The 13,164-nt window shown below is 33.6% G+C and overlaps 1 long non-coding RNA gene across 1 annotated transcript; it reads right to left on the reverse strand.

The window, feature by feature from the left end:
• Window positions 1-11,320: 11,320 nt before the first annotated feature.
• Window positions 11,321-12,863, reverse strand: LOC127717729 (uncharacterized). Its single transcript, XR_007989322.1, has 3 exons — window positions 12,759-12,863; window positions 11,895-12,028; window positions 11,321-11,451 (listed from the first exon to the last, which is right to left on the reverse strand). It is a non-coding gene; the product is annotated as an uncharacterized LOC127717729 (long non-coding RNA).
• Between the last annotated feature and the right edge of the window lie 301 nt (window positions 12,864-13,164).

Consider the following 13,164-nt stretch of genomic DNA (forward strand, 5'->3'; position numbering starts at 1 on the left):
TTAAAATACTACAAACTTTCTGTATTTTATACTCATTTGTGTAGAGGTTCCATCCTCTGTTTTTCATTTATAACCTTTACCACTTATACAAAAAACAATCATGCTAATTAAACATACATTTTATTACCCAACTTTTATTTACATTTTCATGACTAGAATATACATTTTTACTTCGTGGCATTAAATTGGCTACAAGTATTCTATAATATTTTGTTGAGGCGCCAGGGTGACTACCGATTACCTATACACAATGTGACATAGTGTCATAAAAACCCCTGGTAGTTAAACACGGTTACACCACTACCTACCATGGGGAGTGACCGGGGAAAACACTCGTATTACCAATGCTCCAGTTATTAGTGCCCCACCTGTTGACAGGTGTAGGCCTCTCCTCTATAAGATGAGGTGGAGGAGGTCCCAGAGTTACCCATCTGTAGAACCCACCGTTACCACTAACCACATTTTCCAAACCTGCAAATTGTAGAACTTGTCAAGCCCAGAGAAAAAGGGCTGAGTGAAATCATCCCCTAATCACTACCAGTCTCCCTGGACCGCCACATGAGAGCCCAAGTCAGCTACCAAATCTGACTTGGGTTCTCACCTCCACAAAATTTTCATTATTGAAGCATTGGAAAAGTTGATTTTGTTGTGCGTAGAAAAGACTCAACCCCCCCCTTGTATATTATTTAAGAAAACCAGATTTCCAGTTTGTGATAAATGAGTTCCAGCTGTTCTGCATAAAGACACTTCACTTGCCCTAATATTCTCATGTAAAATAGCTTTCCCCCAATTTTCTATTACAAAGTTTTTGACCACTGAATTCACTCTTTTTCTCTTCTGTTCGATTATTGGACCCGCATTTAAGGGTGCAAAATGCCAGTATCTGGGCTGTAGCATTGCAGACCAATCCAGTATGCTGAGACCTCTTTGGATTCCAGTCCAAGGTTGGTCCTACCATATTTCTTTGCCTCTACACTGGCCCAATGAACAAGGGAACTTCCAACAATCCATAAAATATTGGGACCTGTGAAAACTTGTAGCTTGTTAGTCTTTTGTAACTAGAAAAAATTGCAACCTAATATAGCGAGAATAAGCATGCGATTTTCATCTGCCTAATTTCATAATTACCTCCTCTGAGACCCCCTGCCTGGCCAGTTCAGTGGCTCCCCCAATTCTAAAAATATGTGACTTAAAATGACCTTTACTGATATGAAGAAAATGTAAAGCCTTTTCCAGTATACTGCTGAATTGGAATCTAGTTAAAGGCATACCATTATAATGTATAAACAAATCGTTATTGTTACAGGTAGGTCGTACCTTTAAGTATTCGTTAATGAGTCGTATCGGACAGTAGATTTGTCTGTTCCCATGTATCAATACAGTAACGGACTTTCCCTTTTGGTCAGTTTTTGACTACCTTACTCTTAGCTCCAGGACAGTTTTCTTAACTAAAATATCAGCAATGGTAAAGTTTGAGCCATTTATAACAGACTTAGTTTTTGAAGAAGTGATTTCCCCTACCCTTAGCAAACCAAAGAAGGCAACTGAAAAAAACTGCTGAAAATAAAGCAGCTTCATATTTATTCTTACATACTTTATCTAAACAACGTATAATATCTGATAACAATTGCACTGTAATTGGTGCTCTAATGTCATTACGTTTCCCTCCTTGAATTATTTTTATTCCTTCTAGTGCCTTGCCAATTATAAAGAATTTTGTAGTATCCTGTATGCCTTGTATTTTATGATGATATGAAACGCCTGAAAGACCTTGTACTGACAAAAAGCTATAAAATTTAGCAAATCATTGACTGGCACTAGCCAATACTGTTTTAATTTGTAAGATGATCTAAAATTACAAAGTTTTGACAGAGCCAAATTTTAGGATTTTTGTGTATTTTTGGACACACCTTGATTGACAATATAATCCGCCACCTGACTTGAATGTTCCAGATCTGTGTTGGAATTTTGGTTGGCCACTGGTCTGCCTCTGGAGCTAGGCTTCTGAACTTCCCCCACTGAGAACGAGAAAGACAATCAGCAATTTGGTTTTGTTTTGAAGGGATAAAAACTGCCTTAACTGACGTATTGTTTTTTAAATTCATTAAAACCATTTGTCTTACTAAAGTCATAACTCTACTTGATTTGTTAGTTTTCATATAAATGATTTGAACAACTGCATGATTATCAACATGAAAAATAACTTTTTTGTTAACAAATTATGATTCCCAGGACATAAGTGCTGCTACAACTGGAAACAACTCTAGCAATGTCATATCTCTGGTGATTCCAGTTTCAACCCAATGTTTTGGCCATATGCCTTGGGCCCATTGACCTGCAAAAAAGATCCCATACCCACCTTTGGACCCCTCTGCACTATCCGTGAACAACTCTAATTTTTCGTTTGAAACCCATACATTGTCGATTATTACAGTGACACCATTGTATTGTTTTAAAAAGTCTAACCAAACTTCTACATGTTCTAAATCTGCTTTAATCTGCTTGTTTACTCGAATTTTGTAAAATGATTTTCTTTCCCCCATTGTTGAATTTATGAGTCTGCGGCAGACGGTGCGGCCTGGAGCAACCACCTTGCAAGCAAAATTCAGGAGCCCAAGAACAGATTGCATGTCTGTCAGAGTTATTTTAGAACTGTCTAAGGTATCTCTGATTTTTTGTGAGAGTTTAAAAAGTTTTTCATTTGAAAGCCGCATGATTAAATTTTGCGTATCAAATTCTATACCCAAAAAAATCAGTAATGTAGTAGGCAAAGTAGTCTTGTCACTAGCAAGAGGAATACCTATTTTATCGCATACCTCTTGGAATATCTTCAAAGTATTGCCAACTTTTGATGTTTGGCTCGACTCGACAAAAAGAAAATCATCTAAATAATGGAGGATATTATCATTTCCATTTTTTGTTGTATTATCCAATGCAAAGCTTTTGTAAATTTCTCCCAAAGGGCACAACTTATTGAGGCCCCCATTGGCAGTATTTTATTAAGATAATATTCACCCTGAAATTTTATCCCCAACAAGTCAAAATCCAGCGGGGCAATTGGCAATAACGAAAAGCCGCCTTAACATCACACAGACTTAAACGGGCAAATGTTTTGTGTCTATTAATCAAACATGCTGCTTCGTCCACTGAACTGTACTGCACTGAAAAATGATCTTTATCAATAAAATCATTTATTGAATTATTCTCAGGATAGAATAAATGTTGAATAAGTCTAAAATCCCCATCCTTGTTTGGCACTAGCCCCATTGGTGATACCTGAAGTGTGGGAAAAGGCGGGTATCTGAAAGGACCAGCAATGCGATTAAGATTAACTTCCTTCGTTAATTATTCTTTAAAAATGTTGGGTAGCTGTATTGCACTTTTTAAATTGGAACTCTCCCTTGGTTCCCTAGAGCCAAAATATTTTAATGAAAAACCATATTTGAAACCAAATATAATTTCATGTGCTACATTGTTATGTGGGTAAAATTCTAAATAATTTTCCAAGACAGATACTTTAACAGGAGTATTTCCTAATGAATAAAAATTAATACTTTTTGTTACTTCTTCCTTGGGCCCGGTTATTACATTGGGCCTTTCTGTGTTTGCCACTGCATATTTCACATACATGTTTAAACCTACAACGAAGGAAGAAGGGACAGTCATAACCATTATTAGAGTATTTACATGACATATTCGCACTACCGCTAGTTACCTGTGATTGCTGATGTGTTCTCGTGTAAGTGTTTGAGTTATAATGACCACGCTTTTGTGTATTTCTTCTATAACCCTGTGATTGCACTGACACATTGTTTTGTACTTTGGGAGATGTAATGTGTAATAGCCAATATTGACCTTGTATGTTTCCCCAAGATAAATTTGGATTCTTTTCTATTTTAGCCTCAATTGCTCGTCACAGGTGGCCCAGTTTTCTGACCTCGTTGCCGCTAATCTTATATCACGCATATATTTTAAAAATTCCTGTGCCCGAGTACTTCTCAATGTAAACACTCATAAAAACCATGAATGCTGAAGTCCATTCATTTATGGACAAATAAACATCCGCCGATCTTTTTTCAATGCAAATATTCCCCCTTTTTAATTTCCAATCGCCCTTGTCAACCTCCACCATTTCTTTTTGCGTTCTCAAAAGATAATGTAGCTCAATAAACTTTTCCCTCCCGAATCTTTTCCTTAATTTTAAAAGGCACGTGTTCCCCCACTGTGTCATGAATGCTAGCCTGTTGTGTCGGGGTGAAATTAATTGAATTATTTGCCATTTTAAAATTTTTGTGTGACGGGTCGTGCCTAAAAGGGGGGAATGCCCGTGCATCCTCCTCCGACTCATTACCTGATGATATTTCAGCATTTTCTTCTGGTCCTTGTGTCTCCACGTGATTCACCTCCTGTCTATTCCTTTCCATTCGTTTGCGTCCAACTCCGTCCTTCTTTTTAGTGACGTCTACGTTCCGTACTCCCTGTCCTTCTATCCTGCCGGTCGTCTTCCTCTTCTTTCCAATGGCCTTTGATGGCGATCCCCCGGCATTTCTTTTGTTTGGCATCTTTTAGTTTTTAAATAATTAAACTATTTTCTGCAGCACCTGCTTTGTTGTCGACAGCAAATTAACAAGTGCCCGATACGGGAATTCCAAAATTCAAATTCCACGTGAGAGCGCCAGCTATGGCCATGCCATTAATGGCAATGAGCTAAAGGCTGCAACACCCACACACCCTCACAAATACCAGATTACTCTAAGATGATAAAAACCACTGCAGTACCTCTTTGTTTTCATTATAATGTCCCTTTTGGTCCATTTATACATCTCATTCCTTAAAATAGTAACCTTTTAGGTTAATAAATCAAAATTTTGGGGTAACTATCACACATTTATCTAAGAAAAATGATAATAAATGAGTATTTAAAGTGTTCAAGCTGAATCAATTATCCATATATAGGTTTGCTGACTCCATGGAAGTTTCAGTAAGTCCCAACGTAAAACTTAAGTTTACGCCGCGTTCTAGAGATAGACAAAGAATGGTTCCTATCATTAAATTATTTATTGTTACAGCTTCAAAAATCATTTCTTTTTCTTATTACTATACATTTATTAAAAAATTAATTAGGAAAAAATGTTTTCTTTTATAACCCAATATAGGAAATAAGGTAATAAAATCAGATTAAGCTCCCCAAAGCACTGAGTAAGGTTTGCTCTGCCTACTAATACTCATGGTAGAGCCCTATTGGAAGGCAATTTTCCCTCAAATATGTTTCGGGACTCAATCCAATCAGAACATTTCATTTTTATAATAATTCAGTGAAATAGCATAAAATAAAAAAATAAAAATGAGAGTACAAACAAGGTCAAAGGTGCATGTGCCACTTTTCTAAACATTTTAATTTTGTGCAGAAGATATCTTTTTTTCAAACAAAAAATACTTGGCATGAGTAAAGTTTTATCCTGACCAGAACTACTGTAAAAATTTAGCATAACATTTCATTGCATATAAGATAATATCCATCAACGGATGTACACCAATCAAATACTTAACCCATTTTTTTCAGTTGACAAGCTTTAGTAACAATATCACCTCAAGTTTCCAAAATATTTTATAAAAACAACAAATAAAAAAAGAAAGATGCTTTGAAACACCCAAGATATGTGGAATTATTGTCAATGAGACTACTATCAACCACCAGAACACGTGACACGGGTGTAAGCCACTATAAGTCAGCGTTCGGTCTTCAACTTCAACAAACCCAATACTATAGAACGCTGTATAGTGTAAATAGTATGCAAATCATCCATTTGCATATGTTAATCTTTTTCCCCTTTATGACAAGAAGACAAAACCGCAATGACAAAATGTAAAACAATTAAATTATTTTTTTAATTAATGAAAGGAAAAACAAAAAAATAAGACAGACATCAAAAGCTGATAACCACGTACTCTTGAATTGGGACAGACATATAAAGAATGTGGCGGTGTTAAAAATTTCGTACTTTTTATTGAAAAATCAGTTAAAAAAATTGCCATTTTTGGAAGGTTATGTTGTACAATACATTTTGCTATACCTAAAAGTCTTGATGAGAAATTAGAAAAATTGCTTGTGCTTTAGTATTTTTTATCCTGCAATGGCCACCAGGAGATTTTAAATCTATTTTTGACAAAAATGCACTTAACGCATTTGTCACAACTGTTACTTAAGGTTAACAAAAATATTTATGGAAAAAAAGTGCACAATATTTAATAGTGCACCGAAAAAGAAAATATCATTGATAAGTTCAGTATAGAAAAAACAACAATGTCAATGGACTCATAAATGTTTTTAAATTTAAGATCGAGACCTAGAACTGCTACCATGAAGCTATTGAAGATATTGAGCGCACATTTCCGATATGAAATAACATATCAGATCTATAATTATTACTGAGTAGATGGATTTATAGACCAAAAAAAGAAGTAGTGGTTGTCGTTGGTTAATGTCGGTCAAATTTGCTGCCGTTTTTTGTTTTTTATTTTATTTTACCATTAATCAGTTGCTAGCTTTCTATACGGTATCGGTCTTGCTGATTCTTAATATATAGTAATCTCCATTTGTAAACATCATCATTCGTTGGTCTATGATGGATAGTTATCTCATTAGCAATCATACCACATCTCCTTATTTCAATATGTGGTGCTTGGTTGTGCAAAAATTGTCCGTTAACTTTCTTAGTATAAATTTGAAATATTCTTTCCTATTAACATCACCATATATTTGAACAATTTTAGTTTTAAATATTACGTTTTCTCATTGACATATGCCCAGCGTATCATATCATGCACATTTCTAAAAGTATGATACAACAATGTTTGTTCAAGTGAGCAAACTATCAAATTTAAATTAATTAAATGTTTCCAAAAAAACTAATACCAAGAATCATGAGAATCACTAAATAACCGGAAATTAAAATCAATAGAAAAATAAAATAAGTTGCATTTAAAAGAAAGTACTTGTACAACATATAGAGATTGAAAGAGAGGTTCGGTTTTCATTTAACCTATATGACAAAAGATATGATCTTTAACTTTCGATTTGAAGTAGAAACATTCAAGCAGCTCTTTTATATGGATCATATACCTCTCTCATTTGATAAGATATTTCAGTGCTTATGTTTTCGTTTTTCGTAAATGAACGAAGTGTCATCTGCAAATAGTCTGCATAAAGACGTTAACTGTATAGTAAAATGTAAGACGACATCTACAGCGATTTTAGCAAAATTTCATCGAAAAATCTAAATCCAGCTGCATCATGATAGACTATATTCCATTCTCAATTTTATAGTGTTGACCAATAATTTCACTAATAAATGATCAAATATTTATCTCATCTGCGTTAAATCAATTGAATATGATACAAAAGATGACTCTAAGATGATAAACACCACTGCAGTACCTCTTTGTTTTCATTATAATGTCCCTTTTGGTCCATTTATACATCTTATTCCTTAAAATAGTAAACTTTTAGGTTAATAAATCAAAATTTTGGGGTAACTATCACACATTTATCTAAGAAAAATGATAATCAATGAGTATTTAAAGTGTTCAAGCTGAATCAATTATCCATATATAGGTTTGCTGACTCCATGGAAGTTTCAGTAAGTCCCAACGTAAAACTTAAGTTTACGCCGCGTTCTAGAGATAGACAAAGAATGGTTCCTATCATTAAATTATTTATTGTTACAGCTTCAAAAATCATTTCTTTTTCTTATTACTATACATTTATTAAAAAACTACTTAGGAAAAATGTTTTCTTTTATAACCCAATATAGGAAATAAGGTAATAAAATCAGATTAAGCTCCCCAAAGCACTGAGTAAGGTTTGCTCTGCCTACTAATACTCATGGTAGAGCCCTATTGGAAGGCAATTTTCCCTCAGATATGTTTCGGGACTCAATCCAATCAGAACATTTCATTTTTATAATAATTCATTGAAATAGCATGAAATAAAAAAATAAAAATGAGGGTACAAACAAGGTCAAAGGTGCATGTGGCACTTTTCTAAACATTTTCAAAAAATTGTGCAGAATATATCTTTTTTTCAAACAAAAAATACTTGGCATGAGTAAAGTTTTATCCTGACCAGAACTACAGTAAAAATTTAGCATAAGATTTCATAGCATATTAGATAATATCCATCAACGGATGTACACCAATCAAATTTTGAACCCATTTTTTTCAGTTGACAAGCTTTAGTAACAATGTCACCTCAAGTTTCCAAAATATTTTATAAAAACAACAAATAAAAAAAGAAAGATGCTTTGAAACACCCAAGATATGTGGAATTATTGTCAATGAGACTACTATCAACCATCAGAACACGTGACACGGGTGTAAGCCACTATAAGTCAGCGTTCGGTCTTCAACTTCAACAAACCCAATACTATAGAACGCTGAATAGTGTAAATAGTATGCAAATCATCCATTTGCATATGTTAATCTATTTCCCCTTTATTACAAGAAGACAAAACCGCAATGACAAAATGTAAAACAATTTAATTATTTTTTTAATTAATGAAAGAAAAAACAAACAAATAAGACAGACATCAAAAGCTGATAACCACGTACTCTTGAATTGGGACAGACATATAAAGAATGTGGCGGTGTTAAAAATTTCGTACTTTTTATTGAAAAATCAGTTAAAAAATTGCCATTTTTGGAAGGTTATGTTGTACAATACATTTTGCTATACCTAAAAGTCTTGATGAGAAATTAAGAAAGTTGCTTGTGCTTTAGTATTTTTTATCCTGCAATGGCCCCCAGGAGATTTAAAATCTATTTTTGACAAAAATGCACTTAACGCATTTGTCACAACTGTTACTTAAGGTTAACAAAAATATTTATGGAAAAAAGTGCACAATATTTAATAGTGCACAGAAAAAGAAAATATCATTTATAAGTTCAGTATAGAAAAAACAACAATGTCAATGGACTCATAAATGTTTTTAAATTTAAGATCGAGACATAGAACTGCTACCATGAAGCTACTGAAGATATTGAGCGCACATTTCCGATATGAAATAACATATCAGATCTATAATTATTACTGAGTGGATGGATTTATAATGTCGCTTAGATTTTTGGTATATGTTTATACGATTTTGAAACTGACCCTGTTTAACTGAATACGTTACTTTGTAAGAGTTACCTCCCCAAAGACTGTTTTTCTTGTGCGCACTACTTCTTCGCAACCATCTGAAAATTCCATATTAAAAAAGAGGGACGAACGATACCAGAGGGACAGTCAAACTCACCGATCTAAAACAAACTGACAACGTCATGGCCAAAAACAAAAAGACAAACAGACAAATAATAGTACATATGACACAACATAGAAAACTAAAGACGAAGCAACACGAACCCCACCAAAAAACTGGGGGTGATCCCAGGTGCTCCGGAAGGGTAAGCAGATTATGCTCCACATGTGGCACCCGTCGTGTTGCTTATGTTATTACAAATCCGGTAAATAGTCTAACTCGGTAGGTCACATTCGTGAAAAGGGAAGGGTATTGTGGTTACGACATAAGGAACATATCCGATATCATCTGTGAAACGGTTATTCCATAACGGTCAACCAACTCGTGATGGCGTCCGTAAAATTTATGAAGGGATGATTTCAACCAAGGTAGATGGATAATTTGTCAAAATGATGTTTATATCATGCTTTTTTCAAAAATATAATAAAAAGTATGGGTCACCGTGCTTTTTTTCACTCTACGGGTTGAGCAAAATTGTCAGATTTTGTATAGATTATGCATGGAAAACCCAAATTTGGGTGATAAAAAAAAAATACACCATAGAATTTTAAGATAAAATATGAGAATATAGCTCTAATAATATTCTTTCAGATAGGAAAAAAAAAAATGGGGTCACCGGACTCGTTTTCTTGCTACATAATAAAATAGGTAAATTCACAACACATTCTATTACAAAAGTTACTTTATCGAGTTATCTTCCCTTGTATCTGAGTTACATGTATCTACCCTTATATGGCAAATTGTTTTAAAAATGAATAAAACAAAAACAATCTAATTTTTGTAAAATACAGTTGTAAATATGATAAAACACATAATTTTCTTTATTAAAATGAAAAATCTTACACATGAATTACATACTACTATCGAAATTTGCACATTTCAATAAAGATCTAGACCGATTGTTATCTGCTTTTTTCAAAATCCAAGACACCCTATCTACCTTAATAGCTTCCCTGTGAGAAGCAACCCTCTATCAAGAAAATCATGATAGGAAATACAAGCCCGTGAATATCGTATTAATTAAAGTTATCTCCATTTATGTATTCGACATAAGTGAAATGTAATAAAAACTCATAAACCGTAAGAGATAGAGACATATGGTATTTTGATTTTAAGTCCTGGGTCTACCAAAAAGAAAATTGGGGTCAAGATCAAAGGTCAGGGTCATGTTTTAATCTTTTGTCTTTATTTGTCCATGCTACTCCTAAGAAACTGTAATATATATCGACAAAAGATTTTTACTAAATTGTTAGTTGCGATCTGTTGTAACAGCAAATTTTTCTTCGAAGCGGTGATGTAACCTTTCCAAGGAGTTTTCTCCCCTGGAATGTTGAAAATAAGATGCATGTTAATATAACTTATTAACCATACATCGTAGAGACCGAATACCTTTAAATATGAGGTCCTTGCATAATGACCTTGAAATTTAGGTCAAGGTCATAGGTAAATTTGTGGTTCTAGATTCTAACCTTTGCTTTAACTTCATATTTATACATGAAAAAGCCATGGTACATTTTGCGTTAGGTTGCAAGCCATATGAACTTGAATAAGCCCACCGGAAATGACCTTGTGCAAACCAGAAAAAGATATTTTTTGTACTTATTTAAGGTAAAAGTATACTAAACCATATATTTTTGGAATCAGTGTCAAGTAATCTATCAAATAATACCGGAAGCCGCATTTTTTCAAACCGGAAAATCTCCCTTACTTTAAAGAAAAGTGTATAGAAACGATATATTTTTTGAATCAGCGTACTGTAACCTATCATCTGACACTGAAAATGACATTTTGAACCGGATTTTAGGATTTTCATATCAAAATATGTGGTTTCGAGTGGAAAGACCTTCAATTGTTCTTTGAACAATTATTTTTTGTTTTATGATTTGTTTTGGAAGGAGGTGTTTGCAATGCTCTATGTTATGATTTCTACTTAGGGTTCTGTGTACATATGCTTGTTATTTATACGATTTGTTTGGTACTGTATTGTTAGTTTATCTTCTATTAACAGTTGTTGATGCCTCCTTGATATCTTCTTTCTTGGTATCTTTTAGAAAAGAAAAGTAAGTTTTTACGATTTTATTGTACGACGCATCAATAATATTCTTCCCATGAAGTTCTTCGATGGCAGCATACATACTCTCTATGGACATGTCTGAAAAACACAACACGATAAAGTACGAAAAGTAACGAAACACAAAAATAAATATAGAGTTTGAATGTCCATTATGTATCTTCTGTTTTTCATTTTCCGTACATTTCGAATATTTTCTTCTGTCAATAAATCTAACCATATCATGAACTTTTGTGACGTGAAATCAGCAATTTACAGTATATTCAAAAGGAACACAGAGTATAACTTTAATTAAAAACCCTTGATCATTATTTTGAAAGAATTTAGTATCCTAAAGCAAAATAGGATTTAGCTTATTTCTGAAAATAGAAAGTTTTCAAATATAAGTGACGACATTAGGCAATGACGGCATGTTCGCACAAAGCTGTTGATAAACCACAATTTACATTGACCGTATTACATGCAATCGGATTACTTATAAATATTATTACAATTGAAGTTAAATATTTAACGATGAGACTTACTGGTGGAACTTCGCAAACGTATCTGCTTACATCGGTGTCACAATTTGAGTCCTCCCATTGATATTGCGACCCGGCTCCGGGGAGTGATCGTATTCTCACACAGTCATTATTATCTGGAGTTGATGATAGGCCTGCTAAATAATTAACCGAAGATTTATTTCACATTTCAACTTAAGCAACACAAGATATTACAAAAACAATATAGTAGATATTCTTGTTAAACCATCCTACTAGAATAATAAACCAACTTCAAAGTATAGTTTTCCCCTTCTTATGGAAGATATTTCTGCTGTTAATTATTTATTCTTATTAATAACTTGTACCTTAACGTTATCTCAGAAGCACTGTGTATTCAAATGTTTTTTCTACAATGGATGGACGTATTTGTCTATGTTAAATCTATTTAAATCTAACAGACCATCTTAAGGCATGTAAATTTTGACCCTGATGATGACATCATTCTAGTAGTCCTGTGCCTTGCTGTGTTGAGATGTAGTATTATTGATACGGCAGATTTCTCTAACTTTACTGTTCATAATATGATCAGTTTTTTGCAATTTTGTTAAAGGCACATTCTTGTTAGTCTCTTTTAATATAAACCTGTTGTATAGACACCTATCTATTGTTGGATACCATAACTTGACTTAGATATTACTTTTATGTTTTTGTGTTGTTCGTTTGCTGTCTCTTTGACGTTTTTCCCACATATCTTTTTTTCAAAACGATTTTGGTCCTTTTTAAAATTGTATTGTGTAAGAATAACAGCAAAAGTCAATTACACCAAAATATTGATGAAAATGCCAAATTACTTATCTGTATTGTGTATATATTTTTGCCAAATTTTCTAACAAAAGTCAAAATTACCATTTCCAAATGGGACAGCAGACAACGAAAATCCACTATTTTCTATGATAAATGAAAACACGCCTTCCATCATGATATCATTTGCACCGGTCCACACAGCTATGCCTGTGCCTGCAAGAAAAAAAAATGAATTTAAATGAGTGTCATAGAAAATTAGTAACTAAACAAATAAGTAAAAACAAAAATACTGAACTCGAAGGTAAATGAAAAAAAGGAAGTCCTTAAAACCTGACAAAATCAAATGCTCGACTATGCCAACCAACGGAACGAATGGAAACAACTCTCATATTCCTGACTTGATACAGGTATTCCCCCAAAACAAGTTTAAAAAAAAATCCTGTCGAGGTCTCAAGGAACGAAACATTTATGTTGGAACTGCTCTAAAGCTTTATGGTGCGTAACCGTG

The sequence above is a fragment of the Mytilus californianus genome, unplaced genomic scaffold (genome assembly GCF_021869535.1).
Source record: "Mytilus californianus isolate M0D057914Y unplaced genomic scaffold, xbMytCali1.0.p SCAF_10, whole genome shotgun sequence".
Taxonomy (NCBI): Eukaryota; Metazoa; Mollusca; class Bivalvia; order Mytilida; family Mytilidae; genus Mytilus; species Mytilus californianus.